This window comes from Cygnus atratus, chromosome 18 (genome assembly GCF_013377495.2).
Source record: "Cygnus atratus isolate AKBS03 ecotype Queensland, Australia chromosome 18, CAtr_DNAZoo_HiC_assembly, whole genome shotgun sequence".
Classification (NCBI taxonomy): Eukaryota; Metazoa; Chordata; class Aves; order Anseriformes; family Anatidae; genus Cygnus; species Cygnus atratus.
Window position 1 is genome coordinate 11608933 of NC_066379.1, and position 23194 is coordinate 11632126.

The following is a 23194-nucleotide window of genomic DNA, read 5'->3' on the forward strand; positions in this document are numbered from 1 at the left end:
CCCCTCTCATTTTAACCCAAGTTCTTTGCAGATCCTCTTTCTGTTCCCATTGCAGCTCACACACCGCAGCAAGGGGTGCCACAGAACCGTGGGCAGGGCAGCACCGTGATGGGAAGCTCCGGGCACGCAGATTTGCTGCCTGTTGGGAAAGCGCTGCCACTGCCACGGGACCTGCACGCGCTCCCACCGCGAACCCGACACAGCGCAGCGGTCTCCTGGGGAGCTACCACACAGGAGAGACCTCTGTACTTACATGGGACGGGAAAAGGCCCCAATCCCCAGCAGCTAAAATGCTGTTTTGATAAGGGGTGTAGCGGTGCAAAACACCCCCGTAAAGATTGAGGCTGGGCAAAGCCCTCCGCAGAGCCACGCACAACGCGGTGCCGTGGAAGAGCCTTGCAGGAGAGAAAAAAACTTCTCCTTACAGCCCTGGGGGCCACGCTCCGCTGGGACCAGGCTCCCAGCAAGAGATTTCTGTGTCCTGTGCCGCAATTTGGGCACGACGCCTTTACAGACAGTCCCAAAAGCAGGAAGAAACCCAATCTCTGCAAGACATCGAGGCCAGTCCCAAAGGAAAGAGCCAGAGGTGGAACCAGGTCACGGGGCAGGGCAAGTCCTGCACGTCCTCCCCGCTCCCTCCCTGCCCTTTCTCCTCACCCTCTGAAACTTTTTCTGACCCTCCTGCTGCTGGAACAGCTCCCTCGTACCTTCCAGGTACCTTCCACCTCCTTTGAAGGAGGCGTCAAACCGCTGCCACTTTTGCCTTTGTTGGCAGTTCACGCTTTTGTTTCTGCAGCTTTTCTGGCATCGCTCCCCTCCAAGTCAGGCCGCGGGGGGAACCATTCCAGGAACAAAAGCAAACCTGTTTGCGTGGCTGGATGCTGGAGAGGGTTTGCCAGCCTTCAAGGAGGCGATTGCCCGCTCCGACAGCCACGCAGGGGGCAGCAGGGACTGCTCAGAGGCACATTCAGACAGGCTGAAAAGTCCCACGGTGTGTGCCTGTGCGCTCGAGGAGGAGGTCTCAGAGGAACAGGCCCGTGGAATGTTTGTGGTCTTCTGAATTTCCAGTTGCCTTGGAAACACCCCACGAAAGGCAGCGCCAACTCTCGTTATCAGCATTTGCATCCTCTGCTCCAGGCGTAGAAGTCGGAGCACGCCACGAGCCCCCGGAGCCCTGATCCGAGCTTCGTGCCAAGGCTTAGGACGGAGACAGGGAACAACGGCCCCAAGAACCAACCCCGCGTGCGGGTCCCTAACCCCTGAGCGTCCCTCAAACACCACGGCTGGATGGTAACTCCGCCAGTAAAACAGTCAGCGCAGCCCAGGCACGCGGTGGTGCCAGGGAAGATCGTGTGCTCGTGCAAAGTGCTCGTGCAAAGTGCTCGTGCAAAGTGCTCGTGCAAAGTGCTCGTGCAAAGCACAGATGCAAAGTGCTTGTGCAAAGCGCTCGTGTTCCCCGACAGCACCCTCCTGGAGGATGCACGAGCAGCCCCAGAGCCACGGGCAGGCTGCGAGTGCCAGGAGCTTTGCACCTGCAGCTGGTGATGGCTTTGCACGCTCGGCGTTCACGCAGCGCGCAAGCATTAAGGGAGGGGATAGGGGAAGAGCTTTTTCGAGACATTTAATGGCTGCGGTGAGGACACAATGAAGCGCTGCACAAAGGAGTCTGGCACCGCTCCTCCACAACATTTCTTTTGAAGTGAGACTTGCCCAGAGAGCAAAATTCAAAGGACGAGAGCGCCGATTTGTGTAAATAACGAGAAGAGCTTAGACGGAGCGGAAAAACCACAGCGATTTTCCCTGCTGTACGGCGAACCTCACGGAATAAGCAGCTCAGCAGCACAATTAATGGAAGTACAAATCACATATATGTGGAAACAAATTACAAAATCAACAGATGGTGCGTGGGGAGCCGCCTATTCGGAAAGGGAGAAGCAGCGATGGTGGGAGCTGCAGCACGGTCGGGAAAGGTGACAGAGCAACGTCGGGTCCTGGGCTCGCCCAGCTCCCGCTTCCCAGGAGAGGGGCGAGAGCTGGGGCAGCACAAATACACCCAGGAATCAGCAAGGGGATGGTGACCCCGGGCCGGCACAAGCCCCAGACGCAGCACCAGCCAGGCTACGGTGAAGAAATTAACTGCACCACCCCAGCCAGAGGCAGCACAAAGGGGAGCTCAGCAGCTCCGCGCGGGTACGGATCCAGCAGGGAGCCCGCACGTGGCGTGGGCGCTGCCGAGGCTCGGGAAGCCTCCGTTTGTACCCAGCAGGTGCCCCGGGACCCACGCTGCTGCCGTTTGCTTCAGATACGTCACCGCGCAGAGCCTGCCAGGATCGCACCCAGACGCGGCTGCTTCGGAACCACGGGTCCGGCCTCTCCCAGACGAGACGTCAAAGCCGAAGCCTTGCAGAGCGGCGAGCCCCGCTCACAAACCGAGCGGGGGAAGCCGCCGGGAGGCTCGCTGCCAGCCTGCCCACGCTCGGAGCTCGCAGCAAGCTCAGCCCCCCGGCTGCAGCCCCCCTCTCGGGCGTTCTGCACGTACCCAACTTACAAACAGCCCGAGCGGCTTCCTCGGGCTGGTAAAGGCACAAAAAGGGAGTCAATGCTTCTGTGTCGACCAGCACGTGGTGGTCGTGCGAGCGGCCGGGGGGACATCGGGGCGCTGATGTGGCTGGGGGGGAGCCTTCTCGTTACCTGCCGGGGATTCAGGCCCGAGCCCCGGTTCGGGGCATCATCAGGCTTTAAATATTACCTGTCCGACCGCCGAGGCAGAGTTCCCAAAGGAAAAAGATCCCAGGCAATCCTCAACGACTGAGGGACATGATGGGCCACTGCTCCCCGCGGGGCGAGACAGAAGCCCCACGGCGTGGGGTGTCCCAGGGTGGAGGCAGGCGCGCAGAGCCCACAGGGGACCTCTCCGTGCCACAGAGGGATTTGCAGAGGCTTCCAGGGCCCGAAGCTGTTGTCACCCCTCTTGCACCCACCAGACGGGGACACGCAGGGGCTGCAGGACCGCGGCGAACAGGCCCCAGGCTGCGGCGCGAGCTCAGCATCGCTTCGTGGGGCTGCAGAAAGCAGAAACAAAATTCTGACCCATCCCAGCCCCCGTCAGGAAAATGCTCCTATTTCAGCTAAACGAGGGGATTTTGCCTCTCTTGGACTCCCTTGGCTTTACAATTCAAGACGCTTTAACCTGATAAGGCGTTTCTCAGGGATCAGAGACTAATCCTGTGCTAACGGAAGGATCAGCACAAACCTCTGGGTTTGCGGCGCTCACTGCACAAACACGTTTTCATCTCCGCTCGTTACCCTCTGCTCATTCTCCCACAGCCGACCTCACCCCCCCAAAAAAAACCCCTTCAACACCTCCAGCAGCAAAGCCCAAAGCACTAAGTGTGCTGAGGAGCACTACAGGGCCTCCTGCTGCTTCTCCGGCTTGACTTCTGCCCCGGCACCGAGCAGCATCCCTCCTGTGCCCTCCTGCTCTCCAGGGTCAGTTTCCCCCAGGGAAAGAAGCCGCAGCTCTGCCGTGGGTTGTGTGGCCGTGCAGAGCCCCCAGCCTACGAGGAAAAAGCCACGGCAGCTTTAAAGTTCAAAGGATTAGCTTGAAGGCGGGATGGCTTACTGCATCCGTCAGACCTCTCCCTTATCACCCGTCGCACAAGCCCGGGTGAGCTCATCACGCTGAAAGAACCGGGTGAAATGAAACCGACCGCTGTTTGAAATCCTATTCACTGCAGCTTACGAGGCGGGAGCGGGATCACGGCTCCCTCCGAGCGGGACCTGGACCTCTCCTCGCTGCTCCCCGGAGCAGCCCCGCAGTGCCACAGGAGCGCAGCGCCAACCCAGGGACACCTCGGGAGCTCGCTCAGCCCCTGCCGTTTCCAGCTTCGTTTCCAAGCGTGAAATGAGCTTCGCAGCACCGCGGGAAGCCACGCGTAATCCCCAGGGGAAGGCCTGCTCACAAAGAGCAACCCAAAAGCAAAAGCCCTCCAGATCCCCCAGAAACCCAAACTACTAAATAGCGAGCAGCGCTCACAGAGCCTTCATAAATTACAGTATATAGCAAATTAACCCCACTTATTGTTACTCTTACATGCCTTAAAGAGCAGAAAAATGAGCATAGGCTGGAGATAGGGAACAATATCCTACTGCAGTGTTAAAAAAAACAAAAAAACTCCAGCAGACTGTAGGACATTCCTGGTTCACCTTTGTCTCCCAGAGGGCACCGGCCGAGGGACAGAAGGGGACGGGGCAGGAGATGGTTTGCACGAAGCTAAACCCGAGCTTTGCGACTGCTCCAGCCCCCAGCCCGCTGCTGCTCGGGACGGGAGCTGCTCCTCTGCGAGGTCTCTGCAGGACCAAGCAAAACGCCCCTGGAAGCGCCGCCCGGGGCGACAAACGCTCCCTGAAAGACTGAAATTTCCTTCTTGTTCACAAGGAAACACAGAGCGCAGGCTGCGTGCTAACACCACCGCCTTTTCCACTCGTCCTTTTATTACTAGCACGGCAAGCACCTGTTTTCTGCTCGTTCCTCCCCGTGCCTTCCGCTCCCCGAGAGGATGCGCTCGGCACGGCGCCTTCCGAAAAACGCACCTGCAGGAAACTGCCGGGGATGCAGCACGGCCCCCCCGGGGGAGGGAGCACGCAGGGGGCTGTGAGTGCTGTCAAACCTCTCCTCCTGCCGGGGCCGGCGAAGCAAATCCTCCTGGGTCAGCGGACGAACGCGCGTCCTTTCGGAAGGTGCCATGGATGCCGACACGTCGTCAATTATTCATCCCGGCCTTTGAAGAACTGGAAGCTCCTCGTGGAAAATTAATCTTGCTATAATGAGGTTTGTATTTCTAAGAGAGTTTAAGCATGTCCCTGTCTCCACTACTCAAACTCTCAGTTTTTCTCCCCAAGATCAAATTCCCGTTCCCACTAGAGAACATCTTTTTGCCATTACCACAATAGAAAGTGCAGAGATTACCAGATTTCAGTGATTTTCGCATCTCCACGCGTTCCCCATCGTAAGAGTAGCGAGCAGGAGGTTAAAGCAGTTTTAGGAAGACTTTCTTCCTTTTTGAGCTCGAGCTTGAGAGCAGTAGATCTCCCTTTGCATTTGAGACACAAACCCTGCAGCTGCTCGGAGGCAGCCTTCCCTAGCCCCACGCACACACACAGTGCCTCAGAAGCCGTGTTTTTCCCCCAAAGCCCCGGCTGTCACAGCGGGCACGTCTAGCACAGACCCCAGGCTCCCGACGTGGCTGCCGGAGCGCTCTCGCCCCTGACCTTCTGCTCGTTGCAGGCGCCGCAGCCCCGCTTTGCAGCGTGCCTCTCGGGCTGGGTTCTCACCCCCAGGGGCTGCTCGGATCCACCGATGGTTTTGCTGCACCAGGAGTTTGCTCCTGGCTGACAGCAGCCGCAGATGGCGTGGCCGAGCCACCTACGAGCTCGTCACGCACTCGATGGACACTGAGGGAAACGAAGACCAGCTTGCCAACAAATTAAAATAAATAAACCAGCAAAAACACAGCGCATAGCACAGTGAGTCAGTGGCAAATTACTCAAACCACAGCCAGACGAACCCGTAACCACCTTCAAGTGCAGCAGGAAAATCCATGCGTGCAAAACATCCCTCCGTGCCCCGTGAGCACGGTGATGCTAAGGCATCCTGAAAGACCACAGCGCGGATCTCCAGCAGGAAATAAGAAAATCAGCGTTGCAGCAGCCCGACTTGCAGCAAGATGGGATGCGCACAGCCACCCTCCAAAGCGGGAATGGACAAGGGAGGGTGAAATAAAAGGGGCATAAAAAGGGCGGTGTGGTGCAGAAGGGGATGGAGCCGGTCCTCAGCAGGAGAGCAGGATGCGGACGTGGGGGAGCAGCTACCCAGTACCGACCCAGGAGCTGCTCAGTCTTCTTGGAAAGCTAATTATCCTCTTGCTCCTCTTCTGCTCTCGTTCACATCTTTGTGACACCTCCCAGCTGCGGGAGCAGGGACTACTGGCTTTGGCAAACAGGGAGCCGGACCCCCCAGAAGCGAAGCCCCCCACGTTTTGCGTGAGGTGCAGGCACCGAGCTGCAAGAAGCTGAAACGCGCCCAGAGGGCTCGGTTCCACCGCGTCCATCGCACGGGACGAAGCCCAGCGGCGCGGCTTTGCCTCCAGGGACCGGTGGAGAGGTCTGATCCGAGCCGCACGTCGCTGGCAAGCAGCAGATGGATGGCAGGACCGAGCCTCCCATCACCTGGAAAAACAAACAGCTGAAATCCCCGCTGCTCAGGCGCTTAGCGCCAGGACCGACAAGGAAATAAAACCCGCTGCTGTGCGCAACGCCACGGAGCTACCCTTCATTAAAGGGGGTTTTAAGCTGCAACCCCACCCCAGCGCCTTATCTGGGGGGATGCCAGGCAATTTCACAGGAGCTTTGCGTGAAAAAAGACTGCAGAATTGGGTCTTGCAGAGTGTAACTGCACCCACCCGTGTAGAACCGCTCAGGCTGAAGTGTTTGGTTTAAAGCAGAGGAACAAGAAGGGACCCACGAGGCTGAGCTCAGAGAAAACCTGGTGGGATGTGACATGGGACACCCAGGGGTGCCTGATGACAACAGATAAGGGAAAAAGCAGCCCGAGAGAATATCAAATAGGGTCATTAAATAGGGCAGAATTTGGGTAGGACGAGGTACTTCCCCTATGCCACCTGCTGAATTACCCCACAGGAGCCAAACCATCCCGTTTTACTCCTCTTTTCTCCCCGCCTTCCCCAAAGCAGAACAACTCGGAACAAATCCTCATTGCAAACCATCGGGCAGCAACGGCTAAAAACGTGCTGCACACAGCCCAGCGCTTACAAATGAGGGACCTCCTTTTAAAGAATTAACTGCCCAACGTCCTAAAGCTCCAGCACAAAAACGTGTCTCTGGATGAACGAACCTCTTTCCAAGCTAATAACCCAGAACTACCCGAAAAGCAGGGACCGACCACACACCCTGCCTGGCACCATCAACCCGAATCCATCACCGGTATTTAATGTTTCATTTGCTAGCACGCAAATGATTTCTCAGGCCACTGCTCACAGATATTTAATGCAACAGACCTGAAAGATCTGATGGGGATAAGAAAGAAAAAGAGCTTCCACATGCATATTTCTGCACATTTTCATCCCAGCTGGTGAAAGTACTGTATTTAATTGGCTTTTGTCACCTTTGTGGCTGTTACCTTTCACAAAACGCTGATCGTCAACTGAAAATGATGCCGCAGAGATAAACGTACATTATCATTCTCCGCTGGCTTTCCAGGTGTCTGCCTACAAATGAGTTTTTGAAATATGAGCCGCTGCCAGCGGGGCACCAGAGACCTGCGACTCGCTGCCACCCTGCCCACGCGCTCCCCCTCCTGCAGGGCCGCAGCCCCCCTGATCCCCGCGGGGCGACGAGCTGCCTCGCAGGCTGCACATGAAGTCTTACCGACCGTGTCTGCGTAATACAGGGAATTCCAGGGAAGTCGGGCTCTTATCCGCACGATGCTTCCCCAAGGCACTGTGCCGGTGGCACGTCACCACGCGGGGCACAGCAGGGCACCCCCGGCACCCTGCAGCCCCGCGCCTCCCCACGCTCCCCCCCCCCCCCGCAGAAGCGTAACGGCCCCGAGCAAGTGCTTCCCATTCATCGAGGTGCTTAATCCGTGCCAATGTCAAAGCACGTGCTGACGAAGCTGCAATTACCGGCGGGTTAATGAAAGGTTCAAGCAACCTTTACCCGAGCGAGCTGCGCGGGATCACAGCTGAGTCACGGCCGCGAAATGCTGTGGGTGCCCCCGGCACGCGGCTCTCCCTGCACCGGGTCCTGCCCCTCCTCTGCTCCCCTCGGCAGAGCTGAGCTCCCCGGAGCTGCTGCAGGCGCAGAGCACGCACGAGGTGCCAACCATGCGCACGGGCACCTTCCCTCGGCCTCCCTTTCACCCCGTTCTCAGGAATTCAAGCTCCGAGCCAATACTCCCCCTTCTCCTTTTTCTCGCTGCAAACAATGCCTCTCAACACAAAAGCGAGGTGCTCCAAGAATAATCATCGAGAGGAACGCGAGCAGCACAAGTGGCACCGGGAGGCGGCCCGCGGCCTTTCGGAGGGAAGCGTGCACAGCGGCTCCCTCCCAGCCTCACGCTCTGCTGAAGCGCTGGGAGCGCCGCACGCGCGTTAAATTCAGCAACCGCAACACGTTCTCAGTGCCAACAGACCAACAAAAAGCCCTAACGCAAAACGAGTGTTGCAAACTCTGCATATATCTCAGAATTATTCATATAAACAACCGCAGTTTCTGTCGGTTTAATAATTGAGCTGCGGTACCACACTCATTGCCCCAGCCTCCTCTCCAGAGGCTAGGTGCGCGGGAGCTCCTGTCCCAGGAGAATGAATTCAGTCAGGTTTGTTAATGACAAAGTAACCAGCCTGGAAATCCAACCGTCCCAGGGAACACCCCTCTGACGGCTCAGCACGCAGCCTCTGCACTGCTGCAGCTGCCCACAAACCCCTCTCTCCATACCCTCCTTTTTGGCCAAGGGCCACCTGTTTGCATCCTCGCACCCACCCAACGTCTGCGTGCGCCCCAACAGAAAACCCCGGCGCTGGTTTGGGTCTGACAAGCTCCAGGTGGAGTTTGCTGCCTTGGTTTAAAAAGCTGCAGCCCCCAGCACCCTACCTGGCACCCTCCTGCGGAGCACGTCGGACCCGGCCACCGCAGGTGAGGCAGCATCTCGTGGAGGGGACACCCGGGATGTGTCATGCCACCCTGGGGGGACACGGGGACAAACCTCACCGAGAAGCTGCCCGTGGCCGTGCTGCCGCTAAGCGGGATGACGGCGGCTCTGCCTGTGCTCGGGGACGAAGCTGCCATTCGCGGTGCTAGCGGCACAGCAGGCGCACAACCACCCAGCAGCCAAGTACCAGAACCGAAGGACACCGTCTGCTCCTCTTCCCCCAGACGGTCATAAAGCAGGAGACACATAAAAGGACGGGAAAAATGGCCCAAGCTGTGGGAAGCCATAAAGAAAAGAAAGCGCCCTGGGTCGAAGCGGGCAGCTCTCGCTCGCAGGGCTCTCCCCAGCCAAACCCCACCCTGCAGAGGGCGGCGGGAGGGTTTGGCACTGTCTGGCCCGCAGGCCTTCAGCCGCACCGTTCTCCTTCCCGGGTGAAGCTGCAAACAAGGACGTTTCGAATCATTCTGACGTTTACCAGGCCCTGGTGCGGACTTCCCTCCTACCCCGGTTTCCTCAGGACAAAACAAGGCGGCAGCGCTCGCTGCCAGCCCCTGCGCCTTCCTCGGGGACGGGCGATGATGACGCAGAGCAGAGCTCCAAAGCTGCGTCCCCTCCTCCGCCCTGGCTGCACCTTCCCTCGGTGCACTTACCTACAAGTTTTGGGGCTAAATCTCCCCTCCTGGGCAGGCAGGGAGAGAGGGACCCCAGGAACCACTGCCCAAGGGCTGCTGTCCGTCTGTCCGCATCCCCACGCACAGTCCCAGGTGGGGACCCCTGGACACCGTCTCCTGGGGGTGCAAGGAGCGCCCCCCGGCCCAGTGCAGCTTCTTTGCAGGCTCATTTGTCCTTCTAGATGTCACCACCTAAAAGTTTTTCCATTTAAAATCTCTCCTCTCTCGCCAGTAGCGATGCCCCGCTGTGCCACTGAAATAATTCCTCCCTCCTCTGCTCGGTGCCTTCACATTTGTTCCATATTTAGCTCCCAGACTTCACTGCTCCTTACACTTGTGGGCTTGCTTTTTTCCTTCCATCAAATGATAAAAAAAAAAAAAAAAAAGAAAGAAAAAAAAAAGAAATCCAGCCAGTTAATTGGTTTCTGGTACTGGGAAGTGGAGAAAAACCTTCAGGTGGCTCCACGTGAGGTTTGGACACCGGGAGGGCGAGCAGGGGACGCTGTCACTGCGGGGGCTGCTCCCGCTGCCGCCTCCAATTTGCTTCCTCCCAGACACCTCCGCTCAACTTTGACACTTGAGGCAGGAACATTGCAGAAGTCGAATTAGGGAGCAAACGCGGAGCGAAGGGACTGCATGTAGAAAAGCAAGATGTTTTGGGGCACAAAGGACAGGGCTGGGGCAAAACTGACTCCTCTGGCTCCGCGCGCAGCTCCTGGGGAGGGACTGGGTCCCACCTCGCACGGTGCCTGCCTGCTGCTCTGGCCCCACGGCATCGCGAAAAAAAGAAAAAAGAAAGAAAGAAAAGAAAAAAGGAGATTCAGGCTGGGTTTCCTTGGCAACGTCACCCCGGCTGGAAGCATCCCCTTGTGCCTGCTGATGCCCATTTCCCAAACGTCGGAGCAAAGCAAGGCGGAGCACCGCTGCGTTTCCACCGCCCGGCAGAGCAAACGCCTGCGGCTCCCCCTTGCTGCCCACACGTGCCCGCTGCAAACTTTCAGACGCCCGATGGAAAATGCCTCGGGCTGCAGCTGAAGCCACCAGGGGCCCCGTGCACCAGAGACCCCCGAACAACGTGGCTCCACGGAGCGCCCTGGGTGTGCGGACGGCTGCAGAACCTGGCTCGGTCCCGTCCATCTCCCCTTCAACGTCAGGGGCAGGCACGTGGGCTCCTGTGGCGTTTCCACGCTGAGGATCACTCCAACCCCACGCACCCAGGACATCCCTTTCTGCATGCCGCCACGGCCAGCTCAGAGCAGAGCTGTAGGAAGCCCAGGGGCAGCGCTGAGCCCCTGCTGTAGGACTGCATTTGCCAGATCCCCACCCAGCTGAGCGCTCAGCGAGTCCTCAGGAATCTGCAGGGCACGTGAAGGATGCATTTCCCTGCAGAGGGGCGAAGTGTGAACACCAGCACGTGCTTTTCTTAGCACCTGCTCACACAGCAGAGCTTCCTGGGGTCCCCGTGGAGGTGAAGAGCACAGCGTGCAACGGGCAGAGCCAGCCGAAACGGCCACCCCAAAAACCTGCCAGCAGCCGCCGTGCCTCTGCGCGGTGCGGAGCAAAGCAGGGAGCCTGCTCCACACTCAAGGCCCCCCGAGCTCCGCCCTGCAGCCTTCCCTCCTCCCTTGATCGTGAGAGCACAGAGAAAAAGAGTTTAAACTCACACCTCGCTAATTGTTATTTGCGATACACCAGTAACATTTCAATTAATTTCGAGTCTTCAGCATAACAACCACCTAAGGTACAAAGACGAACCAGAATAAACAGGGCTTGATTAAATACATAATTAATGTTCCACTGAAGCTGGCATATATGAATATTAATTAGCAGCAATGTTCTGCAGTTTGGCATCTCTTGTCATTATCAATTTATTCTTTACATCGCCAGCCCCAGCTTTGGAACGGATTAGCAAACCTTTTGCTTGCCTGCAGAACCCAGCAAGCGCAAACGGAACGCAGGAGGCTGCTCCCGCCATTCAATCACCTCGCCCGCACATTAACTGGCTTCCAGCGTGTTTGCCTGAAATGAAAGACAGAGCACTGCCAAAAGTAAAATGTGTTCATCCCTAACTGGGGCTCGGAGTAAATAAAAACAGCGCTCTGCTGGCAATGGCAAGAGGGAGCGCGCCCAGCGGTCAGAGCTCAAGGCTGGGCACCAGCAGGCTCGGATCTGCTCCCCAGCCCTGCCTGATCCCCCCCCAGCACGCTGCTCACCACGACGGGCTCCGAAGCCCAGGCCCTGCCCGTGCTGAAGGAGAGCAGCTGATGCCCGGAGCTGGCGGCCAAGGCACAGGTCTCACGTCGTGGGCAAAGCCGTGGCCGTGGTGCTGGTGCTGAGCCGCCTCCGCGCCGCGCTGCAGCTCCCTGCGGCGCTGGGGAGCAGGGGGAAATGCGGGGGGGGGGGGAACCACAACAAATTGCTCAGAGCTTTGGTTTCCCAGCTAAACCCCGCAGGCCGATGCACATCGGTGCTACGAGGAACCACGTGCCTTGCTTTTAGCACCCCAGCAAAGTGTTGGTGCCTCCCCAGGGCCAGCCCTTGTCCCCGCGGGAATTTAAACCACAAACAGGGAGGTGGCAGGGCTCAGGCTCAGGGGTAAAACGCTGCGGGTTACAAGGGAGCAAGCCCCCGGTGACACAGACAGCGCAGGAGAGAAGGGCTCCGCCACGTCCTAGCGCTGCGGTTCCTATTTATGGTCTCTCCTCGCCCCCACAGCTCCCAGCCCCGAGGGGCACCGACCACCTCCCAGCCCGAACGTGGCCGGAGCAGAGCAGAGCTCCTGCAAGGCGAGCGTGGCCGCGAGCAGCCCCTTCCATCTGTGTCCTCGCCACTGCAGCGACCAGACCATCGCTCACCCCCGGGGATTTGCTCCGCAAAGAACAGGGAAGAGCAGAAAGCCCTGGGAGCGATGGAGCCCTCGGGGCGGGGAGGGAAAGGTGGCAGCGTGAGCCCGGCCGGGAGGCACCGAGCATCCCAAATTCTGGGCTTGCACGGAGCAGCTCAGCCCGCGCCCTCGCAGCTCCTCCTCCGGCACAGCCCGACGCGTTAAGCACGGTGCCATTACGCCGCGGGAGCCCGCGCTAATTACAGTGTCAGCCTTCCCGCTGCTGAGGACGGTAATTGAGGTAGAGCATTCCAGTGTTTCCAAACCCCGCGCCGCAGGCAGAGGCCTCAGCGGAGCCGGGGAGTGCCGCCGGGAGCTGGTGGCACCGGCAGCGCAGAACGGCACCGCGCTGGCAGAGGAAAAGGGCTTTAACGAGGGCCTGGCCCTGTCCCACAGGACCCCGCAGACCACCCAGAGGCCGAGACCAGCACCCGGTGCTTCACGCAAGGCAGCCCCGCTGTGCCTTGACCCCGCTGCGCCCCCGGCCCCGCCGCGCCGAGCCCCCCGCGGGACGCAGAGCAGCAGCGGGTGAAGGACTCGGCTCAGGACCCGGCGCTCACGCAGCTCCCCCGCACATTAACTTTTAATGCCGTGACCTTTAAGGTGCCAGAAAAATTCTGAGGCTCTGCGAGTGTCCGAGGGTGGCTCTGCGCTCCTGCTGGAGACGGAAGGTTAGAGCGGCGCCGCTGCAGCAGGCGGGGGCACGCTGCCGTTAGCTGCCCGCCGCGGGTGACACTTTTTGTTCGCTCCTCCTCAAAACTTGCTTCTTCCAGTGACAGCGAAAGGAATCCCCAGCCAACACAGCCCGAGGCGGCGCGACGCGCACGCAGCCCGGCTCCTCACCCCGGGCTGCCTGGCACTTCATTTGCAGGATGAAATCCAATTACCGCTCTCTCGGTGCGGGCGCTTCCCCCTTTTCTTGTGTTTGCGTGCGGCTAATTTAAAGCTCCCGAATTGTCTTTGGCAGGTGCACAGCGGGGCTCTGTAAATCTGTAACTCTGTAAAGAGCCTGGGCAGCACGCGGGCTAAACGCGAGAGGAGCAGGAGCAGCCAGAGGGCTTAGGGACAGGGACACAGCTCAGCACAGGGCTCCTCTGGGTGCTCAGCTCTGCTGCCGAGCCCCCAGCACGCAGCCCAAAGCGGAGGCAGCCCCTGGTGAGCTCCCCGGGCACCCATCCCATCCCTTCCAGCCTCACACCCGGCCCCACAACCTCACCGTGCCATGAAAAGGAGCAAGGAGCCGCTCTGCTCTGCTGCTTGCAGCCCTGCTGGGCACGGGAAGGGGTGAGCCCTGCTGTGGGCAGGGGCCGAGAGGCTGCCGCGCGTTTGCAGAAGGCTGAGGTTCTCCTCTGCCGTGCCCCTGCCTCCCCTGGCAATACACGGAGCTGAATTAAGGCAGCTGAGCTATCCACACGTAATTATAAGAGGTTACTCCAAGCCTGGAGGTGTACCCCTGCCCCCAGATCTGCCCGCAGCGATGGCCCTCTCCTCCTCCTCGCGGCATGAGGAGCTCCAGCACCCGCAGGACCAAGTCCCACTGCAGACCACAGCTCTGCCACCACCATGGGCTCGTCTCCCAGCTCCTGGCACCGCTGCCGGCACGGCTGGCCTGCAGCTACTGACAGCTGGGGAAGGGACAAGGTATGAAAAGAGGAAAGCCGCGGTGCCGGTGCCGACAAGACCAGCAGCATTAACATGCAGAACAGCCCGCGTTGGCGACGCACCGAGATCACCCGCAACGTCCAGGCAGCGAAAGCCACGCGGGCAGCAGCACCAGAAGCTCCGGGAAGCGCTCACCGGCTGGAACGAAGCAATTATTGCCAAGAGACCAGCAAGGCACAGCAAGGCTGGAAGGGACGGCGGCTCCTGAACGCTCAAGGAGAACGAACGCCCACGCGTATCCCAGCCCTACAGAGCAGGCAGCCTGCTTCGTCTTTGTTTTGATTCCTTGCTGTCACTCAGAGCTGGGGGTGCCCTTGCAGGGGGGGAATGCAGAGCTGGGACTGCAGAGCAGGAGCTGAGCCTTCCCACCACGGCTAGAGCAGGGGAGCTGAGCCACTGGTGGAATTTAAAGCCGATGCCCTGGCAGTGAGTAAAAGTCACTCTCAAAATCTAAAAGCACACGGCAACAGAAGGCAGCTTCCACCTTCCCTGCGCTGACGGAGAAGCCAGCCCTGTTCCCGAGCAGCTTGCGCTGCTAGCGAGAGCAGCCTCTCGGCCAACAAGCCACACGTTCACGCCAGCTAGGAAACCACGGCTCTTCGGAAGGCCCTCGCCATTCTTCCCCAAGTTTACAGACCCAGGTTACAGGGAAAAGCCTCTTCCTATGCCCCCTTCCCCTTCAGGCTACAACCTGAGAGAGAGCTGAGAAAGGAGAAAGAAAGAGGGGGAAAAGTGGAAGGAGAGCAGGAGGGATGGGAGACAAACCCAGGAAAGCAAGCATTTGAACAGGCTGCCTCACATTGCTTTCAACATCACCAAGAACTGGAAATCGGCTGAATGTTCTCAGCTGTTATAAATTTATCTCATCTTGCATTGCTTTTTGTAGTCTCGAAGCCCAGCAGCCCGAGACTCCTGGCTCTGCAGTTTTCCACCTACTGGCGCACTCCGTCCCTTGAATAAGAAAGCCGCGACTGCGCGTGTTCCCGCAGAGAAGGAGTGCTTTAAAATGCATCTCTTGCTGGTACACAAACCAGAAGAGAAATAACAGACCAGAATTTTATTGTCTTTCGGTGTCATCTTTCTCAATATGCTCTCAGATTTACAATTCCTGCCCACACCAGGCTGGCAGTGGAGAGCGAGGCTGCAGATGTTCGGGACGCACCAGCAAGCCCACAAATCCTTCCCGAAGCCCCTCCTCGCGCAGGGTTTCGCTGCCAAGGCCCTACATCGCTCCAGCCCTGTGCAAATAGCACAGCTCGATGTGACAGATCTCGGCAAAAGGCACCCGAGGCACCCAGGTGCCATCTGTGAGGAGGAGGAGGAGGAGGAGGGGGAGGAAAGCAGGCAGCCCCGTGCCATCCTCCCGGGGCGGCACCCGGCTCAGCGCCCTCCCTGGGAAGGGGCTGCAGGGACGGACGGACGGACGGACAGCTGGGCCTCACCTGGGATGTTGTGGATGGTTTATAGCGAGGATCATCAGCAGAATCCGCCTCCAGCTGCTGCTGCTGCCGCCCGTCGGGGCGCTGTCCTTGGGCACGGGGAACGGCGGGGGGCCATCGGGTAGGCTGGTCCCTGCGCCCTTCCTCCTCTGGTACGGCTCCCCGTTTTCACCTTTGTCTGAGGGTACACAAAGACAGAGCTGGGTCAGCCGAGAGGGTGGCAGATGGACGCCTCCTGCCTTCCCACCCGAAAGGAAAAAGCAAAAAGAAGGAAAAACACCCACCAAAGCAGGGCCGAAGGAGCGCGCAAGGTGTCCCCCCGCTCTGTGTCAGCTTAGGGCAGGGGGTTTCCCCCCGCGCAGACTGCAGAGCCCATGGGCCAGGGGATTTTGAGATGGAGCACAAATTTCTCCTCTTCCTACAGCCCCCCAGCATCGCCCCAAGGGCTCGCACCCACCTGCAAAACCCCCTGCCCCCTTGTCACGGGGACAAGGACGATGGGGACGGAGCCGGCGGGCAGCAGCTGGGGGACCTGTGGTCAGAGCGCCCCCCTGCCCTGTTGCCCCCAGGCCAGCACCTCCATTTCCTCCACGGACGAAGGAGAGCCCCATCACTTCGTTCTGATTTCACCCTGCCCGTGGAACGGGAGCACTGAGCCGCATCCGGGACTGTTTGTACCGCTACCGAAAGATTTGTCGCTGCTGTTCGCGGACACCTCACCACGGGCTTCCAGGCTGCCCCAGACCTCTGCTCCCAGCAGGACAATTACTATCAGCTCCGTTTCAACCAGGTATTTAAAATTGCCACTTAAATCCGAGCCCCAGCCAGGGCTAGGAAGGGAGGAAGAAGCCCTGGGCAGCACTGCAATGAAGCTTGCACAGAATGAAACCCTCACCGCTCACCTTCCGCTTGGAGAGGCAAAGGGAGCCGCAGAACGACGCGCCCGAGTTCCTTAACCTCACTCAGCACAGCTACGGCTACGTATTAAAGAAGATTTGACACTCAGACAATATAATTCCCCCTCTGCGGGTTTACGTAATTCCCTTCCCCGAGTGCTCCCCTCCTGTCCCTTGACTCACCCACCCCAAGCCTCCTTTCGCAGACGCGGTGCAAGGAGCTGTCTGAGAGCGTTTTGACTGAGTGCCAACCGCTTCCCGCGCCTCTTCCAGGCAGGAGAACGCCCCGCTGTCACACCGCGCTGTGCAGAGCGTGCTTTGCAGTGCCCATCAAAACCTCAGCGTCAAGTGCTCGTGCAAACTGGCACGCGGGGTCACCTTGGGAGAGCAGGGGTGGCGGCAGCAATTCGCGTCTCGCCATCTGAAACACAGAAACGGACGCTGGAAGGCGTTCCGAAGCGGTCCTCAAAACGCAGAAAACGAAACGGCAAACTTCGACCGACCGAGGGTTTATCACTTTTTTGGCGCTGAGGAAACGGGGCAAAGGCTGAAAAACCCTGGGTCACGGCAGCAGGAGCTGGCGTGGCTGCGCCGCGGCTCAGCAGACCCCCAGCAAGGGGACAAGCAAGGCGAAAGCCACTTACAGATGAAATTTCCTTCTTCTGCCAGGCCCTGGGTACTCGCATAGCTCGGCACACGTCCCCCCGGACCCAAAAACAGCCTAATCCACAGCAGAGCCCCTGGGGTCAAGGACTTTGCAGGGGGGAGGCAGAATGCTTTGGGTGACGTTTGGAGAAGAGCGCTTACCAAAGTGCCACCCTTTGCAGGGTTTTCTCTGCACGGGAAGCAGAGGCAGGAGGAGGCAGCCAGCACAGGTCCGGGTGCCCAGAAGTGCTCCGTGCCCCCAAGCAGCACGCAAAGCCCCGGGCTGGGGCACAGCTGCCCGGTGCTGCTGACACAGCCGTCAAGACTGAGCCCTGCCAGCACGCAGAAATGATGTGCGCCATCACTTCAACCCCCAGTGCCTGGAGCTGGTGGTTTATGGGGCTTTCTGCTGCCTTTCCTTATCCCCGGATTTGACGGGTTCACCACGAAACCGAGCTGTCCCCAAGGACTCCCGCAGCAAGGCAGAGCAGGGGTACTGCTGGTGTTTAACCATCGCAGCAAAGGCTTTCCAGTTCCCTCTTCCAGGCTTTGATCTCCGCTCCCTGGGTGAATTTGCACTGAGAAAAAAAAGCAGGTTTTGCTGAACACGTGGCCAGGAGCACAACCTGACAGCCAAAAGCACCGGAGAGAAGTCAGCAAGAAAGCCAGAAATCAGCTCTGCTGGGCTTCGGTGGGCTGGGGGCCCCAGCGGCGAGCGCACGCAGCTTTGTCCTGCACCCCCACGGCCACAGGGGACCGAGAGCGTCGGGAACACAAAACCCAGGATGCTGCAGCTGTCCCCACGTCCACGGAGGAGCAGGGCAGGGAGCACACGGCCAGCACATGGCTCCTTGTGTAGCGTCCCCGGGAAGGTTTCAGCTATTCCTGCTCCGTTGACAATCCCCGTCGAGTTTCTCTCTCTCACCATTATCGAGTTGCCAGAGGAGATTCATTTCACGGCTCTCGCTAAGGAAAGCCAAAGCCTGGGCCAGCTCCTTCGCTTACCACGAGCCTGCCGCCTGCTAAGATACTAATTCATTCCCAGCACAGAGCTATTACTTGCACTAGGCTTTTTTCTGCCCCCACTTGGAAGCAGCCTGCGTGATATTACTGAACAAGGAAAAAAAAAGTTGATGAAAATTAGATTTTATACATGCACATTTGGAGTTAGCTGCAAAATGGGCGAGGACCCCAGCCCCTTCCCTCCAGCCAGCCTCAGGCAGCAGAGGAAGGCTCCGACCAAGCATCCGGCCCCTTCCTCGCACCAAAGTGTGACAAAATCACACCTGCAAAGGGAACGTGGCCCCAAAGGGCTCGGCAGAAGCCGTGGTGCCCAACGGGGAGCAGCAGAAAAAAGGAGAGGTTTACGGGAAATAAACAGAGCAGACCCAGCTTTTGCAGGAGAAGCACAGGGGGCAGTTTGCATTCACCATCTGAGCAGCAAAATGACTTCATGCAAATTATCCGTGCATTAGCCCGGGAAAAGGCAGCAACGCCGCAATCAGGGAGACGACCTGAGCACAATTTTCCCTGCTGACGTGTAACAGCAGGACCACAGACTGCATACGGGAGAAACCGTGTTTTATTTATTTCCCACTGCAGCAGGGAAAAAGGGCTAATTACAGAGGGCTGATGCTAAGGGCTCGGTGTCAGCTCTGTGCCCACGGGTCGGGGAGGCAGCGCTGGAGGGGAGGCAAAATACGGCACCCAAAGCACTCCCAGCTTGAAACACTGCAGCTTGGGCAGGCTGCGGGGAAGGGGAACAAAACAGCAATCATGGCTAAGCGTGGGCTTGGCTGGAAGTCAGGAAAGCCTCAGCAGCACACTGGAGTAGCGATAAGAGTGGACCAAGGGGGGTTTTTCAAAGAGACACAAAGCTGACACTATCAGATCGGGGTACTCGCAAGGAGGGCGCCAAGACAATTATATGGCAAATAATTATCTGTGCCACGTCCATTCTAAATCTTGTTCACAAAAACTCCTCTATATATCCTACTCCATTTATCATTATTGAATTTCTTCGTAAAGCCACAGGGCAAAGATTCTGCCAGAAGTTTAATTACGTATGTGCAGCCTGCTGCATTTTTCATATCCTCTGCAGCCAGCACCGGAGAAAGATAAATGGCTTTGAGTACGGCTTAAACTGCTGGCAAAATACAAAATCCAACTGACTCCTTATCAACATGTGAAACGGATTTTTATTTTTGATTATTTAATGAAAACTGCTCACATTAGCAGCGAGCTCAGCTTTGTTGCGCTTGTGAGCAGCGCACACCCAGCTGAACGCACGATTCGCTCGCCGCACTCAGAAATCTCTTTGCTGCGCTACTTCAGCTCCTGAATTAAAATCAAAGCCTACGGAGGCAACGGATTCCTCTAGCTTTTCACATCTGCTTTGGAGACCTCCCCCTCTTCCTCCTCCCCAATTAGGCTTGGATGTAGCCGTGCTGCTCTCTTACCGCAGCTCTCAAATGCTCTGCGCGAAGTTCAGCGCGCCTGAACGAGGACGGCTGCCCAAAGCCCCCCCTCTGCCCCGTGAGGTTTCTGTGCAAGGACCCAGCGATGCAACCCGTTTGGGTCTTGATTCAGCTGAAAATGAACCTGCAGCCAGGGCCCTGGACAGCTCTGGGCAAGAGGCAGAGGGACCCCGGGGAGCAGCAGCCCCGGGCGGCGTGCCAGCGCTGCCTTCCTTCTCCCAGCACGAGCTGACGCGCTGGTGGGAACCCAGAGCACTCGGAGCCCCCCTTGGCTGCAGATGCCGGAAGCCAGATCACTCAGAGCACCAAAACCCTCTTCAATCTTCTCCCCATCGATTTCCCCATCAAATTCTTGCAACGAGACTCTCTGCCTCGCCGGGCAGGGATCTATAGCTGTCAGCAGCCGGAGCGCCGCAGACAAAGGAGGAACGGCTGCGCTTCCACGGCACCGGCACGTCCCTCGCTGGGGGCTCCAGGGGCTTCTTCCTTCGGATTAGACTTGCATGAGATAAATCAGCACCCTCAGTACAGCTCTTTATAAAGATTCGTTAGCTCCCGTCTCAAAACCGGTGGGAGAAAGGAGGGAGAGACAGAGCCAAGCCCAGGAGAACCGCAGACTCATGAAAGCTGTGACCAAGTGCCACTCGCAGGCTATTCACACAAGCTGTTTCACGCGAACCTGCACAGGAACAGGGCGAAGGGAGAAAAGCACCAGAGGAAACGCTCTCCTTTCAGAAGCCTCCACCCAGGCACTTCTCCCTTGCCGTTTCATTTACTGCTACGATGCCCACCACAACCACACCTGCACGAGCAGCACACATCAGCCCAGCCCGACACCCCGCGCCTCTCGGTACTGCCGGCACTTGTTCTGTTGTTGCGTGAGCTGAAAACATGTATTACGTGCTAGAGCGGCTCTGTCAAAACCAGGAGAGATGAGCAAGCTTGCTCCGACCCCTCGTCTGGGGGTGGCCTGGGAAAGAGAGAACAATTTGCTAAAGAAAACGGTAACACAAGCAGCTGCCATCCCTTCCCGAGGTGCAGGAAATAACGGCACGTTCAATTCTCTCCCCTAACGGCTGAGATAAATCAAAATTACTTGCAAATTTCGGAGATTCCCAAAGGCCCGGTAGTCACTCCAAGCCCCTTACAGAAACGTTTGCCCGTGGAGCCATTAACGTCTCTCGCTCCCCGAAGCCCAAGCGCTCCCCTTTGCACCCTCCGCCCGTCTCCACAAGCCCTGGCTGCTCCATTAACTTTAAGCACTTGCAACGAATGCCCGGCAGCAGTTGTGTTTAATCCCGTGGCGTATGGGCTCCATCGACGCTTCCTCCCACGCCGAGCAGGCTCAGGCCCTGGTTTGCTCGGGCACAAACGGGAGAAATTCCCGGGGTGCTGGGAGCAGGGGTGCGAAGCACAAGGGCTGTGCCCGTGACCCGCAGCCAGCCGAGGGTCCCTGAGGGTGGCACGCGTGGGAGCAGGCTGCCCGTGGCCCCGTGGGCACCCCGGGAAGGCACCCAGGGCCGCTCAGCACCCTCGGCTCGCACCCCGTGGGCGAGGACGGGGAGCGCAGAGCCGAGCAGAGCTTCCCGAGGCTGCCCATGAGGTGTCAGCAGCCCGTTAGCAATTAGCAGAAGCAGGTCGGGCTCACCACCTGTGCGAGGCGATGCCGGCCAGCACAACCCTTCCTTCCTCCGACCGCCAGCTCCGGGCGCTGGGAAGCCCTCGGCGGCTGGTTTGAATCTGCCATCTCCCTTCGGTCATCGGAGGCCGCTGCCCTGCATGGTGCGGCACGGAGCAGGCAGGAGGGCAGCTGAGACAAGGTGACACGCACATATACACACGTACACACGCACATATACACACGTACACACGCACATATACACACGTACACACGCACATACACACACGTACACACGCACACAAGACCAGGGACTTGGCGCAGGGAGCTCTGCCCCACCACCACACTGCCAGCTCTCCTGGGGCAGACCCGTCTCCAACCAGCTTATTTCAGGCACATCAGACTGGGATGGAAAAGAGAACAGGGATGAAACCACTCCGCAAAACCAACCCCGGGCCCCACCTCTTGTGCAACAAAGAGGCATTGAGTGAGGGCCAAAAGCAGCAGGAGCGGCTCTGGGGGGTCCCAGGGCCGCAGAGACCCGCAGCGGGGGGGGAGCACCGCAGCACAGGAGGCGGGTGGCACCGCTCCCCAGCACAGCCCTCCGCAGCGAGCCGCCGGGTGCCAGCCCCTGCTGCCACCCTCCCGTCCGCCTTCCTGCAATTTCTGACCACGAGGAAGCCCCAGAAGAGAAACCGCATCAGAATTAACAGCCACAGCCCTCGGGAAGCCGAGCCAGACGCACGCTCAGAGCAGTGCCCACGCATCGCTCGCGGTACAGCAGCGGCACGCTCTGCCTTTTGAGGACACCGCCATCAATCTTTTTTCATCTTTTTTTTTTTTTTTCATTGTTTCAGGCTCTTTTCGAGGACTGCTGCCAGCACCTGGCTCTCAGTCCAGCTGTTCTCCCCGGCACAGAGCTCCCAGCTGATGGTGAACGCCAGGACCCGGAGCCCTCCTCGCTCGCCCCGCACCTCTCCGCTCCTGTTCCCCTCCGGCTCCTTCTGCCGGCACGGCAGGAATTTCAGGGAGCCCCGAAAGGAGCAGATGGGTGTCAGCGAACAGCTGCTCCCCGCCGTCGCACCGGCACGCTGCTCTTATCTGGCACCTCCATAAGAGGTTTTAATTACTGCGAGTAATTAAGCACCGCACCTCTGCTGGGAGGGCTGCTATCCCCCCTCGCAGGCAGGTACGGGGAGGGCACCACGCGCTGCAGGCTCCCAGCGAGGCGGAGGGGAGCGGGCAGGGACCTGAGCCTCGTGTCTGCTCTGATCAGAGCCGCCAGCACGGATCAGGGGAGCTGGAAATGGAAGTGCAGAGGGAGAAGGCTCGCTTTTAAGGAACGAGTCCCCAAACACCAGGAAAGCCCAGCTGCTAGCAAGGCTGCACGCAGAACAAAGCCGCTGAACGAGGAGCTCCTTGCAGTTGCCCGTGCTCAGAATAAGGGCGCTTTTTAAAAATATCATTAATTTACCGCTAGCAAAAGCGGCGGAGAAGTGCAGGGATCAATCCCACAAAAAGCAGGCAGGGAAGAGGCTACAGGAGTGCGATGCTCCCCGTGCCACCGTGCTTCGGCTCCGAGCAGCCGGGCGGTGAGAAGCAGCACCACAAAGTGCTCAGAGATGGTAGCACGGGCTCCTCGCCCCACATTCCCCAGCACAAACCAGTGCCATCGGCCACGGCACCGCGCTGGGGACAGAGAGGGCCACCTGTGACACTCATTCGCATGCCGCGGGGACTGCGAGCCCAGGCTGCTGGCAGGATCTCACCCCTCCGCCCCCCCCACCCCCCACCCCACATAACAAATTCATTTCCAATGTTTCTGGCAGATAAAAGAGGTCCCTGCATCTGCTCAGGCTTTCAGCATGGAAGATAAATCGAGAGTGCCATGACTCACTGTCTATTAGGAGCCTTCATTTATCCAAGCGTGCACAGGAGCTTTCATAAAAGGTTGTTTAATTCAGCATGACTGACTACCACTTGCTCTCAGACACACGATTATTGCCGGGATCCGTCTCAAGTTCGGAGTCAGGAGGATGCCGGAGCACGCCAGCAGGCCCTGCGCTGGCACCAATCCCCGGTCCCGCACCCCCAAAGGGCAGCAGAGCTGCCGAGCAAAAGGGGAGCCTGGAGCCTGCACCCACCAAAAGAAAAAAGCACACAGGGAACAA

General features: G+C 58.6%; 1 protein-coding gene across 1 annotated transcript in view; it reads right to left on the bottom strand.

Annotated features, from left to right (window-relative positions):
- SLC39A11 (solute carrier family 39 member 11) overlaps positions 1 to 23194 on the bottom strand; it is an 87485-nt gene that overhangs the window by 20434 nt on the left and 43857 nt on the right. The gene's annotated exons all lie outside the window — the stretch shown is intronic.